The sequence below is a fragment of the Pleurodeles waltl genome, chromosome 4_1 (genome assembly GCF_031143425.1).
Source record: "Pleurodeles waltl isolate 20211129_DDA chromosome 4_1, aPleWal1.hap1.20221129, whole genome shotgun sequence".
Taxonomy (NCBI): domain Eukaryota; kingdom Metazoa; phylum Chordata; class Amphibia; order Caudata; family Salamandridae; genus Pleurodeles; species Pleurodeles waltl.
In genome coordinates this window covers 21008657-21033181 of record NC_090442.1, presented here as the reverse complement: position 1 = coordinate 21033181, position 24525 = coordinate 21008657, and the positions used below count along the sequence as shown (strand labels likewise).

General features: G+C 46.2%; 1 pseudogene; it reads left to right on the top strand.

Annotated features, from left to right (window-relative positions):
* Positions 1 to 24525, top strand: part of LOC138286926 (zinc finger protein 850-like) — a 322857-nt pseudogene that overhangs the window by 235999 nt on the left and 62333 nt on the right.

Genomic DNA, 24525 nt, shown 5'->3' with positions numbered 1-24525 from the left:
GAGCTTGGCCTCTCCAGGTCCCTGCTCTAGTACACTTGGGGCAGAACCTGGGTTTGTTAAGAGTCTCTGTCATACTGGGTGCAGATCCAAGACTCTTCAAGTCTTTCCCACATCACAATGGGTGCAGAGCCTGGCCTCTCCAGGTCTGTTCTCCATTACATAGTTTAGGGCTGGGACTCTGAACCTTTCTACCATCACACAGTGAAGAGCTTTGCTTCTCTAAGTCTCTCTCTTACATTACACTGGGTTTCTAGCCTGGTTCTCCACTCCATCACAGTTGGTGCAAGTGTCTCTGCTTCTCTCCTCCGTCACACTTGGTGCAGAGCCTGATGTCCCTGGTCTCTCATTCCTCACACTGGGTGCAGAGCCTGGTGTCTGTGGCTGTCTCCACTGACACACTGGATACAGAGCCTGGTGTCTCTGGCTGTCTCCACTGACACACTGGGTGCAGAGCCTGTCCTCTCTGGGTCGCTCCTCTGTCACACTGGGTGCAGACCCTGTCTTTTCTAGGGCAGAGGTCTTCAGTCTGTGGGGTGTGACCCCCAGGGGGGACATGGAGTCATGGATATGGGTGGTGCACTTTCCCCAGCCTCACTTCTGCCTCAGATCCAAAACGCCTTCATTTTGGAAAGACAACTGTCCTGTGAGGGTTCATTTCAATAGTTTAAAAGCTTCAGCTGAATTGTAATTCAGTGAGTCTCCTGCTCAGTGAGACCTGAGGCAGGGGTAGACAGCTAAACAGGCATTCTTGCCAGGGTGTCTGCCAGAACGAAATACAAATATGTGCTACCAGTTAGTCTGCAAATGTAAAGGGTAATCTGCAAATTTAAAGCATGCTTGTGAGCCTGTACTGGCTTAATTGATCGAATCACTGGACACTTTGTGATGACAAAGATTTATTATTTTTGAGTGGTAGTAAAAAGAGTTAACAACTGAACTGTGAAGTGTGTGCTTTTAATTATAATTGTAGTTACATAATATTTACTATGTGTGAGGAGGTGCTGAAGGGCCAGTTGTGTAAATAATTGTATTACGTATGGTCTGGGTATTACTAAAAACTATCATTTGGAAGCACCATTTTATTGTAATTTTGTAGTAGTCTATTTTATACTGTGTGTAATGCAAATATAAAAACTGACTTACATATTCACAGTGTTTTCTGTCACAGGCTGTGACCTTGTAGCACTAAAAATACACAAGTCACTATTCTCCACTGCAACAACCAATATTTAATTATGTGACTCTTTGGTTACACAGAGGTTACTGCAATGCATTAACTAATAAAGGTCATAATGTACTATATTTCCCACAGAGTAACAACCTTTTTTGTTCATTTTTAAATTAAGCTGCCTGTTATTTTATATGTGGCTATCTGGAATTGAAAGACCTAAAAACTGAAGTCAACAACGGCAGCAAACGAATATAACCAGGAGTCAGTTTTTGCTAAAATAGAAGCGTCTGTTTTCATAATGTTAAAAATAAAAACCTTATCACAAATTGATGCTAAACCACAGAAGAACTCGTTTGAGGTTCAGAACATGATTCCCGAAGATTATTGGAGTCACCTTGGATAGAACCTTCGAAGAACAAGTGAGCAGGTCAAAGAAGGTGTTACAAAGTGGCGCAATGCATGCATTGCGCCACTTTATAAATCTGACGCAGCGATTTTGGCCACATTTTTGTTAAAAAAAAGTTACACTAATGTGGTGCAAGGAGGCGCTAGGCCCTCTTAAACCTGGGCGGAAGTGTGGTGTTCAGTCAAAGCCCCACTCACACAAACACATACCTGCTGTGGTGCTAGCAATTTATGTCTCTCATTACGGGCAGTTTTAATTGAGTCTTTTGGCGTTGTTTATCCATGTGTTGTTTATCTATGCAGTACTTACATGTGGGTCAAGAATCACTGAAAGCACACTAGTGTGAGCGGACTACAAAGACTGATGCAGCTCACTTAGTCTGGGATATGCTTATATTTGTGTACAGCTGAAGTATTTTGTGCACATTACAGGTATATTTGCACATATTTCTTGGGATCGTAGAACTGAAGAGAACTAATTAAACTGTGTACATATCACAGCAATCTAGAATAATCCCAAGGGGTGCTTGTGATATGCAAAGATGTTTGTGTGCATATAACAGAAACAGAGAAAAAATGTAATATAATGTAAATGTTCTTTCCATTAAAAAAACATACCAGGACAGTCATTTTGGTTACTTGCCACACTGAGATGCTACCCCTACCGCTAGGCAGATTATGGTGGTCATTATGAGTTTGGCGGTCAGCTGACCATCATGCCGGCCATGGCAGTCAGACCTCTGCCAGTCTGGCAGTGAAGACCACCATATTATGACCGCGGTGGTGATCCCACCCAAACACAGCCAGTTTGCCGCCAGGACATCCAGTGATGTCCAACCGCTGCCAATGGCGGTTGCCCTCTCCAGGCCAGCGGAAAACTATTCACCGTTCACCATATTACGACTTAGCAGACCGCCACGATTTCCGGGGCGATACAACCTTCACAAAAAGCCTGGCGGAAATTACCTGTATAAAAGGAGACACTCACCTCCAGGGACACAGACGAGTTCGCAGCCGCCATGGAACTCAAACTGGAAGTCTTCCCGATGCTGTACCAAGCGATTAAAGTTCAGGAGCAGTGACGACGATGAAGACAACAACTGTGAGTACAGCCGCCAAGAACACAAGGGAGGGAGGGGAGAGTTACACACCCACATGCAACACACACACCCGCCACATACTGTGACGTATACATACACCTCTAAACAAACACCCATCCTGATGCACACCCACACATCCACAAACAAACCACTGCACACAAATTACAGACACGCATATTTAACACTCACACACAACGCCCAACACACACCTTACACACATACCATACACATGGAGAAAAAAACGGTGTAAAATACTAAAAATGCAGTACCCAAATCAATGCAAGGCAGGACAAATACCTGAGAGTGCACCACTGTATTCAGTTGTGAAAACATTTGAAGAAATATATAACAGTATTTACAAAAAAGGCCCATTGGCCAGTCCATAAACAGAAATGTCCCACAGGCACGAATGGGCAGCAAAGAGCCCCAACATGACTCCTGACAGCCTAATGGCCTCCACTGGGCAGGGACATCAATAGGGCAGGCAGGCACCTCAGGGGGCAGTGAGTGGGGCTGGTGGTTTAGGTTTTGAAGGGGGGTCCTTGGGCTTTGGTTTGGGAGAGGGTGGGGGTTTGGCCTTCGGTTTAGGGGCTGGGAAGTGGGTTTGGAGCAGGGGGTGGGAGTGGGCACCGAGTTTCTGGTAGAGGGAGGATTTTTGGCAGGGGGAGGGACATGGGAAACACTAGGGGGGGTCTTCGGAGGACTGGGAGCTGGAGGGACTGGGCTTGGGGAGGCAAACGTGATGTTTAAGGACAACATGGGGTGTGACTGGAGGAGGAACAGGTCAAGGCAGGCAAGGAAAAGTTGTTTAGGTACAGTTAGGCGGTCCTTGGGAACAGGTTTGGGAGTGGAGGTAGAGGGAGTGGTTGTAGGATATGAAGGTGTGCTGAACTTGGATGTAGGTGCATGCAAAGTGTGCTTGTGTGAGGTGGATGACTGTTGGGTGGGGGCATTTATGTGTTTTGGGAGGAGGAGGGAAGAGAGGGTGGGTGAATATAGGCAGGTAGTGTGTATGCATGTTGGGGTGGTGTCTGCAAGAGTAAGGCGGGTGTGCTGCATGTGGTTGTGATGGTGGTGATTGCGCATGTGGTGTATGTTATGTTATGCAGCTTTAGAAAGCCCATGGCTACCCGAAGGCCTCCCAGCGCTGATAGCAGGACACTTGGAGTCAACAGAAAATTAAGCTTTAAACAGCCAGATATTAAGAGCCTTAAATTCTATCCAACATGCCACAGGAAGCCCATGAAGAGAAGAAATTGCTGCTTTTACAAATTCGTACCTTGGCATATTAAGAAGCAGATGAGCTGAGGCATTCTGTACCACCTGCAGCTTTTCAATCATGAATTTAGGAGATCCAACGTAAAAAGCATTTCCGTAATCCAACCGTGAGCTAATCATGGCCTGTATAATGAGTCTTTAGCAGCAAAAGGAAGGATTTTAAAGACCTTCCTCAAAAGCCTAAGCAAGCCAAACAAGGTTGCAGTGATTTTGTAGCCCTGTTGAGCCACAGTAAGTTGGGGTTCAAGCCAGACACCCGGATATTTAATAAGCACTTTAGGAGGCGGAAGATTTCCCAAACCTTCCAGGACCAAGGGATTAGGTCTAAGCTGTGACTGATGTCCAGGTATCATCAGTTCAGTCTTATTATCATTATGTTTCAGCCCACTTTGTGACATCCATGCCGCCACAGCTTGAAGGCAAGGGGCAAGTGTCGAGCCCTTGACATTGGAGTTCGCAGAAAGTGATACTACCAGCTGTGTATCATCCGCATAGGAAACTAGGGACATCCCAAATGGCTTGACGACTTCTGCCAGAGGTAGCATATAGATATTAAACAGTGTGGGGCTAAGAACGGAACCCTGTGGCACTCCACAACTATTCATGACAGGGGATGAAAAGTAGGACCTGTCCAATACCTGTTGAGATCGGCCCTTTATAAAAGAGGTGACCCAGTCAAGGGCAGATGATGATATCCCAATCTCTCGTATTCTACCAAGTAATGTATCAGGGTCCACCGTGTCAAATGCAGCACTGAGGTCCAAGAGAATAATCGCTGTAACAGAACCCTGATCCAGACGCTTTCTTGCCTCTTCAGTAAATGCAATCAGAGCTGACTCATTACTACGGAAGGGTCTAAAACCCATCTGCGTAGAATGGAGGATATTATTATCCTCTAAGAAACGGGACAGTTGAGTATTGACATGCTTTTCAATTATTTTGGACAGAGCAGGCAACAATGATATAGGTCTATAATTACTGAGTATTGTGGCTTCTAAATTAGGTTTTTTCAACAGAGTCTTGACAATGCCATGTTTCCATTGTTCCGGTACTGTGCTCCAAGACAGTGATGAATTCAGAAGAAGATCAGTGATAACTGGTGCTATCACTGAGGCACCTAAAGCCAGCACCTGGGGAGGAGCTGGATCAAGGGGGGAGTCTGACGTAAGAGTTATGAGAGTTTTCGGCACCAAATCTTCTGTTGTTAGGGAAAATTCTGAGAGGCTGGCAGAGCATGAACATTTCTGACCCATCCCCTCCAAAGTCTGTAGGGAGAGTCGAATAGATATCTAGAACTTTTTGCTGACAGTACATTGCAAGATTATTACTAAATTCTTGGGATGCTTCCATGAGCATCGAGTTTTGTTGTGACTGGGTGATCTCATTAAATTTACGGAAAATCTCCTTAGGGGAATTTGATGCCGCCTCAATTTTGGACGCATAATACGTTGATTGTGCTAATTTAATTTCTGCATGATAGGACCTAATGGCTTTTCTATATCCTGTTTTTAGAGAATCATCATAGGATTTTCGCTAACTTCTTTCCAATTTTCTACATTCTCTTTTAAGCTGGAGAAGATGCGAGGAAAACCAGGGTGTGCCCTTCCTGCAATATCCTCTGGCTTTAGTAGAGCAGGGCAGGAGCACATCTAGGCTACTAGTAATCCAGCATTAAAGGTTTCTAGCATGTCCATCCTATTGTCCTTAGTGGGGGGTTTTAGCCTCTCCAAAGTATTAGTTCAGTCGTTGGCCTTAAGGTTATGCCATCGTTGGTAAGGGAAAACTAGGTCATGTGATAGTTTGCTAGAAGTATGAATGGCAAATTTAAGGGTTATCAAAGAATGATCAATATGGGATGCATGTTTGCTTTTCTGTTGTTGTGGTGACTGTGGGCAAGGCTGAACTGGTGGCAGGATCTGGGACTGAGGATGCAGTGCTTGCAGGTGTGAGAGGTTATGTGACTATGAGGGAGGAGGTGGTGGGGGAGACAGTGGAGGCAGTGGCTGTTGTGTGTGCTGCTGTGTGTTGCCTGTGTGTATGCTTGTGGTGTGACCTGTGGTACTTGTGCTTGTCTTTGCAAGTCTTGTCTGTTGTTTTTGGTGCATGCTGGTCTGAATGTGTGCTTGTAATGGGTGGGGGAGAGGGGTCTGGGACAGATTGAGGGGGGACAGATGAAGTAGGGACACTTGCTGCCATCAAAGAGGAGCTCTGTAGGCCAGCCAAGGCACCGGGAATGCCCTCCAGGTAGGCATTGCATTGCTGCATTTGGGATGCAAGCCCCTGGATGGCATTCACGATGGTTGACTGCCCCACAGAGATGGATCTCAGGTGGTCAATAGCCTCCTCATTGAGGGCAGCAGGGCTGACTGGGGCAGGGGCTGAGGTGCCTGCGGGGAAGGAGATGCCCACCCTCCTGGGTGAGCAGGCACGGGCAAGTGGGTGGGGAGCTACTGGGAAGGCAGTGCTGGTAAAGGGGTGGCAGAAGAAGATGTTGCTGGGGTGTTCCCAGAGGTGTCTGCCACGACCAGGGAGCTCCGATCGGAGGAGGAATCAGAGTCAGATGTAGCACCTCCTGTCTCCCCTGTGGTGCTCCCCGAGCCCTCCGTCCCACTAGTCCCCTCGGCGTTGTAGACTCTGCCTCCTGGTGTAGGAAAGTACCATCTTGCCTGGCATGTTACCCCCATATTTCACTGTATATATGTTGTTATAGTGTATGTGTCACTGGGACCCTGCCAGCCAGGGCCCCAGTGCTCATAAGTGTGCCCTGTATGTGTTCCCTGTGTGATGACTAACTGTCTCACTGAGGCTCTGCTAACCAGAACCTCAGTGGTTATGCTCTCTCTGCTTTCCAAATTGTCACTAACAGGCTAGTGACCAATTTCACCAATTCACATTGGCATACTGGAACACCCTTATAATTCCCTAGTATATGGTACTGAGGTACCCAGGGTATTGGGGTTCCAGGAGATCCCTATGGGCTGCAGCATTTCTTTTGCCACCCATATGGAGCTCTGACAATTCTTACACAGGCCTGCCACTGCAGCCTGAGTGAAATAACGTCCACATTATTTCACAGCCATTTACCACTACACTTAAGTAACTTATAAGTCACCTATATGTCTAACCTTCACCTGGTGAAGGTTGGGTGCAAAGTTACTTAGTGTGTGTCGAGATAAAAGTGCAACAATGCCTGTTGCGTACACGAAGGGGGAACATGGCGGCCAGTTGAAGCGCTGACCGCGAACTCCCGTCGGACGAGAGACGCGACCTGCGACCCCTGACCTGGAAATGATGCGCTGAGAGCCGGAGCTAGAGCCGGAGTTGGATTGACGCGCGGGAGGATCACCGCGGTCGTGGAGGAGCCCCCTTTATGTGACGAGGAAGAGGTTTGGAGCTTTTGGAGGTTTGGAGGAGAGACGCCGGGGGAGAGACTGGGATCGTGTTATATGCAGGGCTCCTAGACCGGCGCCCGGGTGAGTCATTCCTCTTGCCGGGAGGAGCTGTTGGTGGCCGTTTTTTTTTTCGGTGCTGGGGGTGACAGAGCTGTCTGTTTTTTCCTGCGAGAGAAGCACACACCGATAAATTCAGATTGGTAGGAATATCATAAAAGTTAATTAACCGGAACACTGGATCTTTACAACATCGCATGTTGAATCTGCATAAGATTTTCTTTTTGAGCCTTCTACTGCCACCCACAGAGGTTTGCTGTTAACACTCTGTTATCATTAACTCTGAGCACTGCTTCTTTGCTTTGAGAGCTATTTCAACGTTGCTTCTTTCCCTTTTTTTTTTTTTCCTCTCTTTATTATTTATATATCCCTTGAATTAGACTGAGCTGGGCATTACTGGGCACCATTGCCTATCGGGCTTGGAGTAGCTATTTGAAGGACTCTGAAGGATTCTAAGAACTTTTCTCCAGTTTTGGGATACGTTATTACTGGAGTGTACTTGTTTGTATTGACCTTCCCGGCCCAGGTCGGGAGATTCAATCAAAAACACGGCGAACAAGAAGGGGGGTGAAATTGCTTCGGGGAGAGGTGGTCAGGGGGTCCCCTGGAATCAAGCTTTAAATTCCAGTATTTGGGCTGAAGCAGTGAGGGGTGTGCGACGAGGGAGATCTTATACCTCTCGCTGTTCTCTTCGTGGGAGCTTACCGGAGACTCCGGGGCTTTCCACTAGGAGTAATCTGAACAGGAATAGGGTGGGAGGAGATCGTGATACCAGCAGAGCCTCTCGGTGCATGTCTCCAATCAAACGTCGCCCCAGGGCTGTACGGACAGAGGTTAAAAACCTGGTTGGTGCAAGGACTTGTAAGCCCGGCCCCCTGGGTGTGAGTGATAAGCCCTAGACTTACTCATCAGAGTCTGTAGCAGTAACAAATCCTGGATCTAAGACTCACGGTGAAGTCTCTTTAAAGGGGACTGATCAATCTCTGTCATCCGTGGGCCCTCCTATCCCTCTCTTGGGGGAAGGTCAACCTGAACCTCTGGGAAGGAGTGAATCATTGATTACAAGATATTTTCGGACCACTACCCTTCCATCGCAGGATATGGCAAATGGTCAACTAACCTCAGATGATTTAGAAATGTCAAATCTAGCTATGCGTTCGGCTATGCGTTCGCCCCCAAATCCACTAGACAAGGATCTAGATGGACAGGGAGAGGATTCCTCTAAATTATCGGCTTTGTTAGAAGTGGAGAGTAATCCTCTCAGAGGTACAATGTCTTATGGTATGGACGTACAGGCCCTGCTAATCTCTCTTACTAAAGAGATTAGGGAAAAATTTGAGATATCAGAAAATAACCAAACAAGGATTCGGGAAGTATGTGAGGCTTTGGAAAATAAAATCACTTTGTTAACAGATCGGATGGGTAAACTCGAGACTGTGGTGGCGGCCCATGAGGAGCGGGTGGCAGCTCAATCTGAGGATATTTCACAATTAAAACGTGGGGAAAAGTTGTTACAGGACAAACTAGAGACTTTGGAAAACAACATGCGGAGAAATAATATCAGGCTTTTGGGTGTTCCTGAGGGATTGGAAGGTGAAGACATCAAGGGCTATGTGATTGCTTTGATAAAAGAGGTTATCCCAAATACAGCATTGTTTTACCTGGAAGAGGATATTCAAAGAGTCCATCGTGACCCGTTCAAGAAAAATCCCGGAAGGAAGAATCCCAGGAGGATTCTGATAAACTTCAATACGTACTCTATCAAGGAAAAAATTCTGTCTGAAGCCCTTAAAGTTGGTGTTTTTTCCAAGGGGGATTGGGCCCTCAGGATAAGATCGGACTTGTCTAAAGCAACGTTAGATAGACAGTGGGAATTGGGAAACTTTATGCGCGAGCTTCGCTCTCTTGGGGCTACCGTACAGCTAAGGTTTCCGGCAGCACTCCGGATCATGTGGAAGAACAAAATGTATAACATGAGAGATCCGGGGGAGGTTAGCGCATTTATAGACCAGATTAAGGCGTCACAATAAGATCTAGCGTAAGTATCTCGTCCGATGGGGAGTTCGAATTTAGGATAACAGGATGGTTATCCTAGTAGAATCAGGGAGGGTTCCCCAGGGTAGGGGGGTTGGGTTTGGGTGGGAGTTGGTGTTGGTGGAGGGGGTGGGAGGCACTGGGTATGGGGGTTTGAGTTGGGTTAGGTGGGTTAGGGGGGTTGAAACGATAAAAATAGGAAAGTCCTCATATGTTGTTTATCTAGGAGGGGGGTGCGCTGTGCTCATGACGTTTTCCTTTTCTCCTGACAGATATGTCTAAGTATGGGAATTTAAGATTGAAATTCCTTTCTTGGAATGTGAATAGTTTAAGGGTGGTAGGCAGGAGGAGGAAGATTTTTGAATATTTACGATTGGCGGAAGAGGAGATTATTATACTGCAAGAAACTCATCTCCAACAAACAGAGTGGGAGACCTGGGTTAAACGGTTGAATTGGGTTTCTCTTAGCGTATGCTCCTCCCAAACCAGTGTGATAAAAGGCGTGGCAGTTCTGATCAAAAAATCCATAAAGCTTAGGATAGGATCGGTGCAAGTTGACCCTAGAGGGAGATGGGTAGTGGTAGAACTGTGCGTATGTGGTTATTGGGTCACGGTGGCAGGCTATTATGGGCCTAACCTAGATGATCCCACACCATTTCAAGAGTTATTCAATATTTTACTTCTAGCTAGATATCCAGTGGTACTAGGTGGAGATTTCAACATATTGTTAGACCCTGTATACGATAAGTCAACCCCTCGAGGTACGGATAACTCTCCTAAAATGAGGGCACAGGTGAAACAAGCCATGCAAGATCTAGGATTGGTAGACATATGGCACTGCAGAGGAGGCGAAGGAGACAGATATACATTCTACAATAAAAAATATGGGCATAGATCTAGAATAGATTTTTTTTTAATACACAAAAGTTTATGCCCAGAGGTCAGAAAGGTAGCCCACAATCCAGCTCACCTCTCAGATCATTCAGCTGTAAAATTACACTTGGATATCAGGGTCGTAAATAAGGGTATTAGGGCCCATATTTATACTTTTTGACGCTAAACTGCGCTAACGCAGTTTAGCGTCAAAAAGTTTTGCGCCGGCTAACGCCATTCTGAAGCGCCATGCGGGCGCCGTATTTATTGAATGGCGTTAGCCGGCGCAAGCAGACCGGCGCTGCCTGGTGTGCGCGAGAAAAACCACGTACACCAGGCAGCGCCGGCGTAGGGGGAAAATGGCGCATGGGCGTCTTAAAATGGGGCAAGTCAGGTTACGTCGAAAAAATCGTCGTAACCCGACTTGCGCCATTTATTTTCGACGCCCATCCCCCATCAACATGACTCCTATCATTGTAAAGATAGGAGTCATGCCCCCTTGCCCAATGGCCATGCCCAGGGGACTTCTGTCCCCTGGGCATGGTCATTGGGCATAGTGGCATGTAGGGGGGCACAAATCAGGCCCCCCTATGCCAAAAAAAATTATTAAAAAAAAATAAAAAAATACTTACCTGAATGTCCCTGGGGTGGGTCCCTCCAGCCTTGGGTGTCCTCCTGGGGTGGGCAAGGGTGGCAGGGGGGGTCCCTGGGGGCAGGGGAGGGCACTCTGGGCTCATTTTGAGCCCACTTGTCCCTTAACGCCATGCCTGACCCAGGCGTTAAAAAGCGGCGCAAATGCGCCGTTTTTAGCCACGCCCACTCCCGGGCGTCTCTTTTGCCCGGGAGTATAAATACCACGTAAAGGCCTGGGAGTCATTTTTTAGACGGGAACGCCTCCCTTGCATATCATTAACGCAAGGAAGGGGTTCACGCTAAAAAATGATGCACATTCCGGGAACTTTGGCGCTATTCGCCTCTAACGCCATAGTATAAATATGGCGTTAGTTGGCGTTAGTTTAGCGTCGAATTTGCGTCGAAAAAAACGACGCAAATTCGGCGCAAACGGAGTATAAATACGGCCCTAGATGTATAATTAATCGCGCTATACTACTAGACGACTCTATAGTAGAAGCGTTAAAAAAAGACACAAGAGATTTCTTTCTTTTGAACCAAGGTACGGCAAGTTTATGGTGTGTTTGGGACGCCTTTAAGGCCTATATTAGAGGGAGGCTTATGAGCCTGGCAATATACAAGCATCGTGAAGAAAAAGAGAAATTGGGAGATATGGAATCATCTCTAAAAACCTTGCAAGCTGCAATCCATAAAGCACGAGCAGAAGAGAAGGTCAATTTATTAGAGGACTTGATATGTCAAGAGGTTAATGTTCGGATCAAGCTAGAGGCTTTTTTGGAAAATCGCAGTAAGTTAAAGTGGGAATCTAGTCGATATGCTCACCATGAATATGGAGAAGGTTGCAGTAAGCTATTAGCATGGAAGGTTAAGTCGAACCTCTCTAAAAGATATATTTCATCAGTCAAATCGGACTATACGAATCAGATTTGTGTGGAGCAAGAAGAGATTGAGGGGGCATTTGTATCTTTTTTTCAAGACGTATACTCAGAAAACCTGGTCAATTCAGACGAGTCGATTAATGATTTCTTAGAAAAAGTACACCTTCCAGCTCTAGAAGATTCTGAAAAGACCTTATTAAATTGTAAAATAAATGAGGCTGAGCTTATTGAAGGCATAAAAGCGTTAAAAAAAGGAAAGGCCGCTGGTCCAGACAACCTACCTAATGAATTGTACAAGGTTTTGGGGGAAGTTATTAGTCCATATTTATTAGAACTATTTAACTCTATGCTGGTAGAGGGGGCTCAGACGCCTAAATCCTGGAGAGAGGCGATAATTTGTTTAGTATTAAAGCCAGGTAAGGATCCAATGTCTTGTGCATCTTATAGACCCATCTCCCTGTTGAATGCCGATTACAAACTTTATACAGGGATTTTAGCCAGGAGATTAGGGAGTGCCATAGGCAATCTGATTCATATGGATCAAAAGGGTTTTATGAAGGGGAGGTATCTCCAGGATGTAACACATGAGTTATTTGCTGCAATAGACCTGGCGGAACAAGAAAAGGCTCCTTTGGCGATCCTGACTTTTGATGCAGCAAAGGCCTTCGATCGGGTTAATTGGTCTTTTTTGAGGTTAGTGCTGGAAAAAGGGGGCTTTGGATTTCCTTTTGTTAGGGCAGTCAGGGAATTGTATAGACGCCCCTCAGCGAGAATTCTGGTCAATGGCCAGTTATCGCAAGAATTCAGGATTTGGCGGGGTACGCGACAGGGATGTCCATTGTCTCCCTTGCTTTTTAACTTATATATTGAGCCTCTGGCAATTTCTCTTCGGTTAAGTAAGGAAATTATTCCATTTCAAAGTGGGGACTGGGAAAAAAAAGTAGCATTATATGCGGATGATCTAATGCTATACACCAGGGATGTTAGTTCTACCCTACTTACGTTCAATACTTTGATGGAACAATTTGGTAAATTTTCTGGTTATAGCGTAAACACAGAAAAGACAGAAATAATGTGTTGGAATTTGACTTATGCTTCTCCTTTAGTCAAACAAGAGATCAGATATTTGGGTATTCGATTAACAACTGATCTAAATGAGGTACCTAAACTAAATTTTAACATAACATACAGAGAAACCAAAAAATTGCTAAAGACGTGGGCCGCTCTCCCTCTTTCCATAATTGGAAGATCCAACATTTTGAAGATGTGCATTCTCCCAAAATTTACCTTTTTATTCAACACTATTCCATTAGAGTTTAAGAATTGCTGGTTTAAAAAACTACAGGGGGATTTATCCTTGTTTGTATGGGCCTCTAAAGGAGTAAGGATCTCGTGGAAAAAGATGAGTAGAAAAAAAGAGTGGGGGGGTATTGCGTCTCCGGATTTTTTTAAGTATTATCTGGCATTTCAATTAAAAAACATTAGAAACCTATTGAATAAGAAGTCAGAATATGATCCGGCTTGGAAAGCCTTAACGGCACACCTCGAGGAAAGAGCAGATCATTTTCTATATAAATTCGGCCATCCTAAGTACTTCAAGAAGGTACGTTTGAAGATACTCAGACATGCATGCAACATTTGGATGTATTTTCGGAAGGTGCTAGAGATACCCTATTTTTGCAGCTCTGCCCCCATTTGGGATTCACCTGGTACTCCTGAATGCCTTACTGATAAATTATCAATTCCTTTGAGAATGAGTGGGATTGTAAGATGGGGCCAGATAATGGAAGGACCAGAATTGTTAAGCTGGTCGACACTTTATGAAGGGACTGGAGGGACAGTTTCTAAATTCAAGTATCTTCAGATAGCTAGTTGGGTTAAATCGCAACAACCAGGAGAAATAGGAAGGAATATATGGGAAGGGAAATTAAACCAGAAAATCATTAATAAAGAAGTTGCTCTGTGGTACCATGCTCTGTTGGAAGCGACAAAGGATGGGGTATCCCTTCCCTTGTTGAAGTGGGGGAGGATTTTTCCAACTCTAGATGTGAAAACATTATGGTATAGGTCCTGTTCAGAATTGTGGTTCACGACCAGCCCGGCAGAGTTGAAGAAAAACCATTTGTTCACACTTCACAGGGTTTACTGGACACCGGCCAGATTAACAGCTATCGGGAAAATTCAGAAAAACTGTCCGAGGTGTGGTGACGATAAGGCAAATGATATACACATGTTTTGGCAATGTTCAAAGTTGTGGGAATATTGGGAGGAGATAAGAAACACTCTAAAGATAATATTTAATGTGAATGTAAAATTGGATCTTTCTATGGTGGTGTTTGGGGTCTGTGAACAGGGTATAAATCATCAAAAATTGTCAGCACATCAGGAACACTTGTTGTTTGTATTAATGCTTTTGGCTAGACGAGAAATTTGTCGTAAATGGGTCGACCCCTTTCCCCCCCGTTCTAAGGATTGGCAAATATCTGTAAATCGAATGTGTGTAATGGAACAACGAGGTCCCCTTTCTAGAAGGGATAACTTTTGGATGAATTGGGAAAATGTCTATCAATAGTATATCATTTTTTTTTTTTTTTTTTTTTTTTTATATATTATTGTTTTGCTGTCTGGTCTCCTCCTCTTGCAACTTAAGTCCAATGATTAGTACTCCCCTTACCCATTACTGGGCTTTGCTTTGGTTATGACTAGGTTTCATAGAAAATAGTAAATCCTGGTCGATGGCATACGATTGGGAGAATAATAATAGGTAGACCAGATGGGACGACCTAAGGGTTTCGTTTCCTCCGACCGGTACTATTCTTCTACCAAAGCATGGGTGATAATTATGAGGACAAGAGAAAAAAAAAAAAAAAAAGTTACTTAGTGTGTGGGCACCCTGGCACTAGCCAAGGTGCCCCCACATCGTTCAGGGCAAATTCCCCGGACTTTGTGAGTGCGGGGACACCATTTCACGCGTGCACTATACATAGGTCACTACCTATGTATAGCGTCACAATGGTAACTGCGAACATGGCCATGTAACATGTCTAAGATCATGGAATTGTCACCCCAATGCCATTCTGGCATTGGGGAGACAATTCCATGATCCCCCGAGTCTCTAGCAGAGACCCGGGTACTGCCAAACTGCCTTTCCTGGGGTTTCACTGCAGCTGCTGCTGCTGCCAACCCCTCAGACAGGTTTCTGCCCTCCTGGGGTCCAGCCAGGCCTGGCCCAGGAAGGCAGAACAAAGGACTTCCTCAGAGAGAGGGTGTTACACCCTCTCCCTTTGGAAAAAGTTGTCAGGGCTGGGGAGGAGTAGCCTCCCCCAGCCTCTGGAAATGCTTTGATGGGTACAGATGGTGCCCATCTCTACATAAGCCAGTCTACACCGGTTCAGGGATCCCCCAGCCCTGCTCTGGCGCGAAACTGGACAAAGGAAAGGGGAGTGACCACTCCCCTGACCTGCACCTCCCAGGGGAGGTGCCCAGAGCTCCTCCAGCATGCCCCAGACCTCTGCCATCTTGGATTCAGAGGTGTGCTGGCACACTGGACTGCTCTGAGTGGCCAGGGCCAGCAGGTGACGTCAGAGACTCCTTCTGATAGGCTCTTACCTGTGTTACTAGCCTATCCTCCTTCCTAGGTAGCCAAACCTCCTTTTCTGGCTATTTAGGGACTCTGCTTTGGGGAATTCTTCAGATAACGAATGCAAGAGCTCATCAGAGTTCCTCTGCATGTCCCTCTTCACCTTCTGCCAAAGGATCGACCGCTGACTGCTCAGGACGCCTGCAAAACGACTACTAGCAACCTTGTATCGCTTCATCCTGCCGGCTTTCTCGACTGTTTCCAGGTGGTGCATGCACTGGGGGTAGCCTGCCTCCTCTCTGCACCAGGAGCTCTGAAGAAATCTCCCGTGGGTTGACGGAATCTTCCCCCTGCAACCGCAGGCAACAAAAGACTGCATCACCGGTCCTCTGGGTCACCTCTCAGCACGACGAGCGTGGTCCCTGGAACTCAGCAACTCTGTCCAAGTGACTCCCACAGTCCAGTGACTCTTCAGTACAAGTTTGGTGGAGGTAAGTCCTTGCCTCCCCACGCTAGACTGCATTGCTGGGTACCTCGTGATTTGCAGCTGCTCCGGCTCCTGTGCACTCTTCCAGGATTTCCTTTGTGCACAGCCAAGCCTGGGACCCCGACACTCTAACCTGCAGTGCACAACCTTCTGAGTTGTCCTCCGGCATCGTGGGACTCCCTTTTGTGACTTCGGGTGGAATCCGGTTCACTCCTCTTCTAAGTGCCTGTTCCGGTACTTCTGCGGGTGCTGCCTGCTTCTGTGAGGGCTCCCTAACTTGCTGGGTGCTCCCTCTGTCCCCTCATCCAAGTGTCGACATCCTGGTCCCTCCTGGGCCACAGCAGCATCCAAAAACCCTAACCGCAACCCTTGCAGCTAGCAAGGCTTGTTTGCGGTCTTTCTGCGTGGGAGCACCTCTGCAAGCTTCTTCACGACGTGGGACATCCATCCTCCAAAGGGGAAGTTCCTAGTCCTCTTCGTTCTTGCAGAACACCAAGCTTCTTCCATCCGGTGGCAGCTCCTTTGCACCCTCAGCTGGCATTTCCTGGGCATCTGCCCACTCTCGACATTGTCGCGACTCTTGGACTTGGTCCCCTTGTTTCAAAGGTACTCAGGTCCGGAAATCCAATGTTGTTGCTTGGCTGGTGTTGGTCTTCCTTGCAGAATCCCCCTATCACGACTTCTGTGCTCTCTGGGGGTTGTAGGTGCACTTTACACCTACCTTACAGGGTCTTGGGGTGGGCTATTTTTCTAACCCTCACTGTTTTCTTACAGCCCCAGCGACCCTCTACAAGCTCACATAGGTTTGGGGTTTGCATTCCACTTTTGGAGTATATGGTTTGTGTTGGTTTGTGTTGCCCTTATGCCTATGTGCTCCTGTTGCAATCTACTGTAACTTTACACTGCTTGCATTACTTCCTTTTGCTATTACTGCATATTTTTGGTATTGTGTACATATATCTTGTGTATATTTGGCATCCTCATACTGAGGGTACTCACTGAGATACTTTTGGCATATTGTCATTAAAATAAAGTACCTTTATTTTTAGTATATCTGTGTATTGTGTTTTCTTATGATATTATGCATATGACACCAGTGGTATAGTAGGAGCTTTGCATGTCTCCTAGTTCGGCCTAAGCTGCTCTGCTATAGCTACCTTCTATCAGCCTAAGCTGCTAGAAACACCTCTTCTACGCTAATAAGGGATAACTGGACCTGGCACAAGGTGTAAGTACCTCTGGTACCCACTACAAGCCAGGCCAGCCTCCTACATTGGTTGTGCAGCGGTGGGATAAGTACTTGTAACTACTTACCACTGTCATTTTGTACTTTTCATAAGAGAATAATATACAAAACAAGTTCAGTGTATGTACACCTAACCAAACAGTTTTGCTTTTCTTCTCTTACACTATCTACTAAGTGCAGAAAAGTACTCCTAAACTTTCTAAAAAGTTTCAAAGGTTTGAAAAAGGTTTTTTTCTGTTCTTTAAAAAGTCCTGAAACTGTTTCTCTCTTCTCACTGTCCCTAAACCTTCTTCTATCATGTCTGATGTAGGAACTTCTCTTAAAATGGTCAATACAACATATGACAATCTTAACTTTAAGAGCCTAAGGAGTCTCTGCATTGATAGAGGTTTAGTGGTAGGAAAGAATCCCTCTAGAGAATTTCTGTCTAACATGCTTATTGAGAATGATAAGGCCCAGGGTGGCACCTCATCTGAAAAGTTGATAGATAGCTCACACTCTGACTCAGGGGAGCCCCTTGAGGGAGTGGCACAGGGTTCTCTTCCTAATCTGCCCCTTAGCAGACCACCTAGCTTTGCTGGTAGTAATAGAAGCTCCCATCATAGTAGGGATGTTTTTGTTCCTGAAGGCCAGGTTTTTAGAGTGCAAGCTGTTAGAGGCAGGTCTCCCTCTGTTGAATCCAATATTTCTTCTGTATCCAAGCATTCCCAACCCACCCACCCTCAAGACAAATTGTCAGAAAGGGAACTCAATGAGTTGAGATTGGAAGAGACCAGACTGAAGCTTAAACAGCAACAGCTGGCTCTAGACAGGGAATCCCTAGATCTGGAGTGTAGGAGGCTGGACTGGCTTGTAGTGCGTACCAAGGGGTACTTGCACCTTGCACCAGGCCCAGTTATCCCTTATTAGTGTATAGGGTGTCTAGCAGCTTAGGCTGATAGATAATGGTAGCTTAGCAGAGCAGCTTAGGCTGAACTAGGAGACGTGTGAAGCTACTACAGTACCACTTAGTGTCATATGCACAATATCATAAGAAAACACAATGCACAGTTATACTAAAAATAAAGGTACTTTATTTTTATGACAATATGCCAAAGTATCTCAGAGTGTACCCTCAGTGAAAGGATAGGAAATATACACAAGATATATATACACAATACCAGAAATATGCAGTATAGTCTTAGAAAACAGTGCAAACAATGAATAGTTACAATAGGATGCAATGGAGACACATAGGGATAGGGGCAACACAAACCATATACTCCAGAAGTGGAATGCGAACCACGAATGGACCCCAAACCTCTGTGACCTTGTAGAGGGTCGCTGGGACTATTAGAAAATAGTGAGGGTTAGTAAAATAGCCCACCCCAAGACCCTGAAAAGTGAGTGCAAAGTGCACTAAAGTTCCCCAAAGGACAAAGAAGTCGTGATAGGGGAATAAGGCAGGAAAGACACAAACCAACAATGCAACAACGCTGGATTTCCAATCTGGGGTACCTGTGGAATAAGGGGACCAAGTCCAAAAGTCACAAGCAAGTCGGAGATGGGCAGATGCCCAGGAAATGCCAGCTGCAGGTGCAAAGAAGCTTCTACTGGACAGAAGAAGCTGCGGTTTCTGCAGGAACGCAAAGGGCTAGAGACTTCCCCTTTGGAGGACGGATCCCTCTCGCCTTGTAGAGTTGTGCAGAAGTGTTTTCCCGCCGAAAGAACGCCAACAAGCCTTGCTAGCTGCAAATCGTGCGGTTAGCGTTTTTGGACGCTGCTGTGGCCCAGGAGGGACCAGGAGGTCGCAAATTGGACCAGGAGGTAGAGGGGACGTCGAGCAAGACAAGGAGCCCTCTTAGCAGCAGGTAGCACCCGGAGAAGTGCCAGAAACAGGCACTACAAGGATGCGTGAAACGGTGCTCACCCGAAGTCGCACAAAGGAGTCCCACGTCGCCGGAGACCAACTTAGAAAGTCGTGCAATGCAGGTTAGAGTGCCGTGGACCCAGGCTTGGCTGTGCACAAAGGATTTCGGCCGGAAGTGGACAGGGGCCGGAGTAGCTGCAAAAGTCGCGGTTCCCAGCAATGCAGTCCAGCGAGCTGAGGCAAGGACTTACCTCCACCAAACTTGGACTGAAGAGTCACTGGACTGTGGGAGTCACTTGGACAGAGTTGCTGGATTCGAAGGACCTCGCTCGTCGTGCTGAGAGGAGACCCAAGGGACTGGTAATGCAGCTTTTTGGTGCCTGCGGTTGCAGGGGGACGATTCCGTCGACCCACGGGAGATTTCTTCGGAGCTTCTAGTGCAGAGAGGAGGCAGACTACCCCCACAGCATGCACCACCAGGAAAACAGTCGAGAAGGCGGCAGGATCAGCGTTACAGAGTTGCAGTAGTCGTCTTTGCTACTATGTTGCAGTTTTGCAGGCTTCCAGCGCGGTCAGCAGTCGATTCCTTGGCAGAAGGTAAAGAGAGAGATGCAGAGGAACTCGGATGAGCTCTTGCATTCGTTATCTAAGGAATCCCAAGAGACAGAGACCCTAAATAGCCAGAAAAGAGGGTTTGGCTACCTAGGAGAGAGGATAGGCTAGCAACACCTGAAGGAGCCTATCACAAGGAGTCTCTGACGTCACCTGGTGGCACTGGCCACTCAGAGCAGTCCAGTGTGCCAGCAGCACCTCTGTTTCCAAGATGGCAGAGGTCTGGAGCACACTGGAGGAGCTCTGGACACCTCCCAGGGGAGGTGCAGGTCAGGGGAGTGGTCACTCCCCTTTCCTTTGTCCAGTTTCACGCCAGAGCAGGGCTAAGGGGTCCCCTGAACCGGTGTAGACTGGCTTATGCAGAATTGGGCACATCTGTGCCCAAGAAAGCATTTCCAGAGGCTGGGGGAGGCTACTCCTCCCCTGCCTTCACACCATTTTCCAAAGGGAGAGGGTGTCACACCCTCTCTCAGAGGAAGTCCTTTGTTCTGCCATCCTGGGCCAGGCCTGGCTGGACCCCAGGAGGGCAGCTGCCTGTCTGAGGGGTTAGCAGCAGCAGCAGCTGCAGTGAAACCCCGGGAAAAGCTGTTTGGCAGTACCAGGGTCTGTGCTACAGACCACTGGGATCATGGGATTGTGCCAACTATGCCAGGATGGTATAGAGGGGGCAATTCCATGATCATAGACATATTACATGGCCATATTCGGAGTTACCATTGTGAAGCTACATATAGGTAGTGCACGCGTGTAATGGTGTCCCCGCACTCACAAAGTCCGGGGAATTGGCCCTGAACAATGTGGGGGCACCTTGGCTAGTGCCAGGGTGCCCTCACACTAAGTAACTTAGCACCCAACCTTTACCAGGTAAAGGTTAGACATATAGGTGACTTATAAGTTACTTAAGTGCAGTGTAAAATGGCTGTGAAATAACGTGGACGTTATTTCACTCAGGCTGCAGTGGCAGGCCTGTGTAAGAATTGTCAGAGCTCCCTATGGGTGGCAAAAGAAATGCTGCAGCCCATAGGGATCTCCTGGAACCCCAATACCCTGGGTACCTCAGTACCATATACTAGGGAATTATAAGTGTGTTCCAGTAAGCCAATGTAAATTGGTAAAATTGGTCACTAGCCTGTTAGTGACAATTTGTAAAGAGAGAGCATAACCACTGAGGTTCTGGTTAGCAGAGCCTCAGTGAGACAGTTAGGCATCACACAGGGAACACATACCTTTAGGTCACAAACTTATGAGCACTGGGGTCCTGACTAGCAGGGTCCCAGTGACACATAACAAACATACTGAAAACATAGGGTTTTCACTATGAGCACTAGGCCCTGGCAAGCAGGATACCAGTGAGACAGTGAAAACACCCTGACATACACTCACAAACAGGCCCAAAGTGGGGGTAACAAGGCTAGAAAGAGGCTACTTTCTCACACAACCCCCCCCCCAAACGAAGGACAATAAGGCTAACCTTGGCCAGTTGAGACTTTATTGTCTAAGTGGTGATAAGTAGAGAGTAGCTCTGCAATAGACTGGCTACTCCCTTTATCATCCACTATATGGTTACTTCCCTGTGGGGATGTAAACCACCCTGTTTGAAGTTTTTTAGCTAAGCAACAATGTGAAGATGTATTTTCAGAGTTTCTATCAGTAAGTTTTAGTTTAGAGCAGTGGGAATTGTCCACTGAACCTATTTGTAGTGATGGAAATGCCAGACAGGGATGCTGTCTCAGAAAAGCCATAGCTGGGCAAAAACTTTGTCCATATGGCTGGAAGAGAGAACAGGGATGTTGTTTCTCTTGGGTTGGAGCAGGGCAGGGATGCTGTCCTATCAGCTCCACACTAGGGCAGGGATGCTGTCCTAAGTGTTGTGAGGCAGTGCAGAGTTTCTGCACTAAAGTTTCTCTGGGAGGGTTGGAGGGATGCTCCATGTTAACTAAAATGGTGCTCTTTTTCTCACCAATGTTAGTTATCCCACAGAGAGGTACTTCTACTTCAGGGAGTACAGCTTTGCCAGCTGATGCTTCCCTTGGAACAGGTGCCACCCCAGGAGAGGTTTCTCCCACCACAGGAATGGTATCCTGAATGGCAGGGTGGTTAGGGGATACTGTGATACCCTTTTTACCTGTTGATGGAGAGGGATCCTGAGTTTTCAGGCCTTCTCTCCTTTGCTTTTTCATTTCAGTAGAAATGAGAGGGAACAATTCCTCTGGGATGCCCAGCATGGCTGCATGGGCATAAAACTCTACATCAGCCCAACCTGAGGCCTCTAGGTCATTACCTAAGAGACAGTCTACAGGTAAGCTAGGTGATACCACCACCTGCTTAGGGCCAGTAACTCCACCCCAACTAAACTGAATTATAGCTAAGGGAAGAAACTTAGTGGAGTTATGGACATCAATAATCTTATACTGTTGTCCAATGATGTGTTGTTCAGGAGGCACTAGGTTTTTAGTCACCAAAGTGATACTGGCACCTGTGTCCCTGTAGGCCAAGGCCTCAACACCATTTATTGAAACTGTCTGCCTGTACTTATCCATTGTAAGGGGACAAGCAGCCAGTGTGGCAAGGCCAATGCCACTAGGTGTGACAGAAACTGTCTTGGGACTGACTACCCCAGTTTTTATGATGGACCCATAAGTGAACCCCACTACACCCTTTGCTTGACTGTTGCCAGCAGTCCCACCACTAGTACCACTACTGCTAGGGGCACTAGAGCTTGATGCATTAGTGGTGGTAGGCTTAGGGGGTTTACCTGGACAGGACTTATCCCCTGGCCTATGGCCTCTGTTTTTACACACAAAGCACCAAGGCTTTTTAATGTGTGCAGGTTGAGAAGAAGAGGAAGAATTAGTTTTATCCCCACCCTCTGAAGAGTGTTTAAGATTTGAAGTGGGATCTTTGGTTTTACCCTTATCCCCATGCTTATCTTGAGATTTTTCACCATCTTTCTTCTTATTGCCATCTTTGTCACCCCCTGTATGAACTTTTCTGTTCACCCTTGTTCTGACCCATTTGTCTGCCTTCTTTCCCAATTCTTGGGGAGAGGTCAGATCAGAGTCCACCAAGTACTGGTGCAACAAATCAGACACACAATTATTAAGAATATGCTCTCTCAGGATCAAGTTATACAGGCTGTCATAATCAGTAACTTTACTGCCATGTAACCACCCCTCCAAGGCCTTCACTGAATGGTCAATGAAATCAACCCAGTCTTGTGAAGACTCCTTTTTGGTCTCTCTGAACTTTATCCTGTATTGTTCAGTGGTTAAGCCATAACCATCCAGGAGTGCATTCTTAAGAACTTTGTAATCATTAGCTTCATTTTCTTTTACAGTAAGGAGCCTATCCCTACCTTTTCCACTAACTGATAGCCATAGGATAGCAGCCCACTGCCTTTGAGGGACATCCTGTACAGCACAGGCCCTCTCAAGTGCAGCAAACCACTTGTTAATGTCATCCCCCTCCTTATAAGGGGGAACTATCTTATGCAGATTCCTGGAATCATGCTCTTTTGCAGGATGACTATGGGGAATACTGCTGCTGCCACCATGGGTTTCTAAACCCAGTTTCTGTCTCTCCTTCTCTACTTCTAAAGTCTGTCTATCCAAATCCAGCTGTTGCTTCTTGAGCTTCAGTCTGGTTTGTTCCACTCTCAATCTATTGAGCTCCCTTTCTAACAATCTGTCATCAGGGTGGGTGGGAGGGACATGTCTTGAAACAGAAGTATGGTGAGTGAGAATGGACAGAAGGAGACCTGTCCCTTACAGAGGGCACCCTAACAGCTTGGCTAACAGAAACATCAGTACCACTGTGGTGAGAATAAATGCTTTTGCTATGATGTGAGACAACACTATTTGTATGGTGTGACTCAACATCATTACCAACTATGCTAGACTGTCTAGTAATGGGCAGGCTAGGAAGTTTCTTTCCTGAATCTTTTCCTGGGGGAGTCCCTGGATCAGATTGGGAACCATTAGCTACTTTTTCAACAGATGGGGCACTTCTTGCCTTATCTTGTTCTCTAAGCATGTTAAGTAACAATTCCAAGGAAGGATTCTTCCCTACACTCAAACCTCTCTCTATGCAGAGACTCCTTGCTCCTTTCCAGCTAAGGTGATCATATGCAAGTTTGGACAGATCAACATTTTGGCCTGTACCAGACATTTTTTAGAGAGAGTTAAAGTGATAGAAAAAGAGCAAAAAGTTTGTCAGAGCTTTTAGAAAGACAGAGAAAAAAAACTTTTAAAACTTTTTAGAACTTTTTAGAAAGTTAGAAGTACTTTTCAGCACTTAGAAAAGAGTGAAAAGAGGAAATGCAAAACTTTTTGGCAATGTGTATATACACTGAACTTGTTTTGTATATTTTTCTCTTATGAAAAGTACAATGACAAGAGTGGTAAGTAGTCTCAAAGCACTTATCCCACCGCTGCACAACCAATGTAGGAGGCTGGACTGGCTTGTAGTGAGTACCAAGGGGTACTTGCACCTTGCACCAGGCCCAGTTATCCCTTATTAGTGTATAGGGTGTCTAGCAGCTTAGGCTGATAGATAATGGTAGCTTAGCAGAGCAGCTTAGGCTGAACTAGGAGACGTGTGAAGCTACTACAGTACCACTTAGTGTCATATGCACAATATCATAAGAAAACACAATACACAGTTATACTAAAAATAAAGGTACTTTATTTTTATGACAATATGCCAAAGTATCTCAGAGTGTACCCTCAGTGAGAGGATAGGAAATATACACAAGATATATATACACAATACCAGAAATATGCAGTATAGTCTTAGAAAACAGTGCAAACAATGAATAGTTACAATAGGATGCAATGGAGACACATAGGGATAGGGGCAACACAAACCATACACTCCAGAAGTGGAATGCGAACCACGAATGGACCCCAAACCTATGTGACCTTGTAGAGGG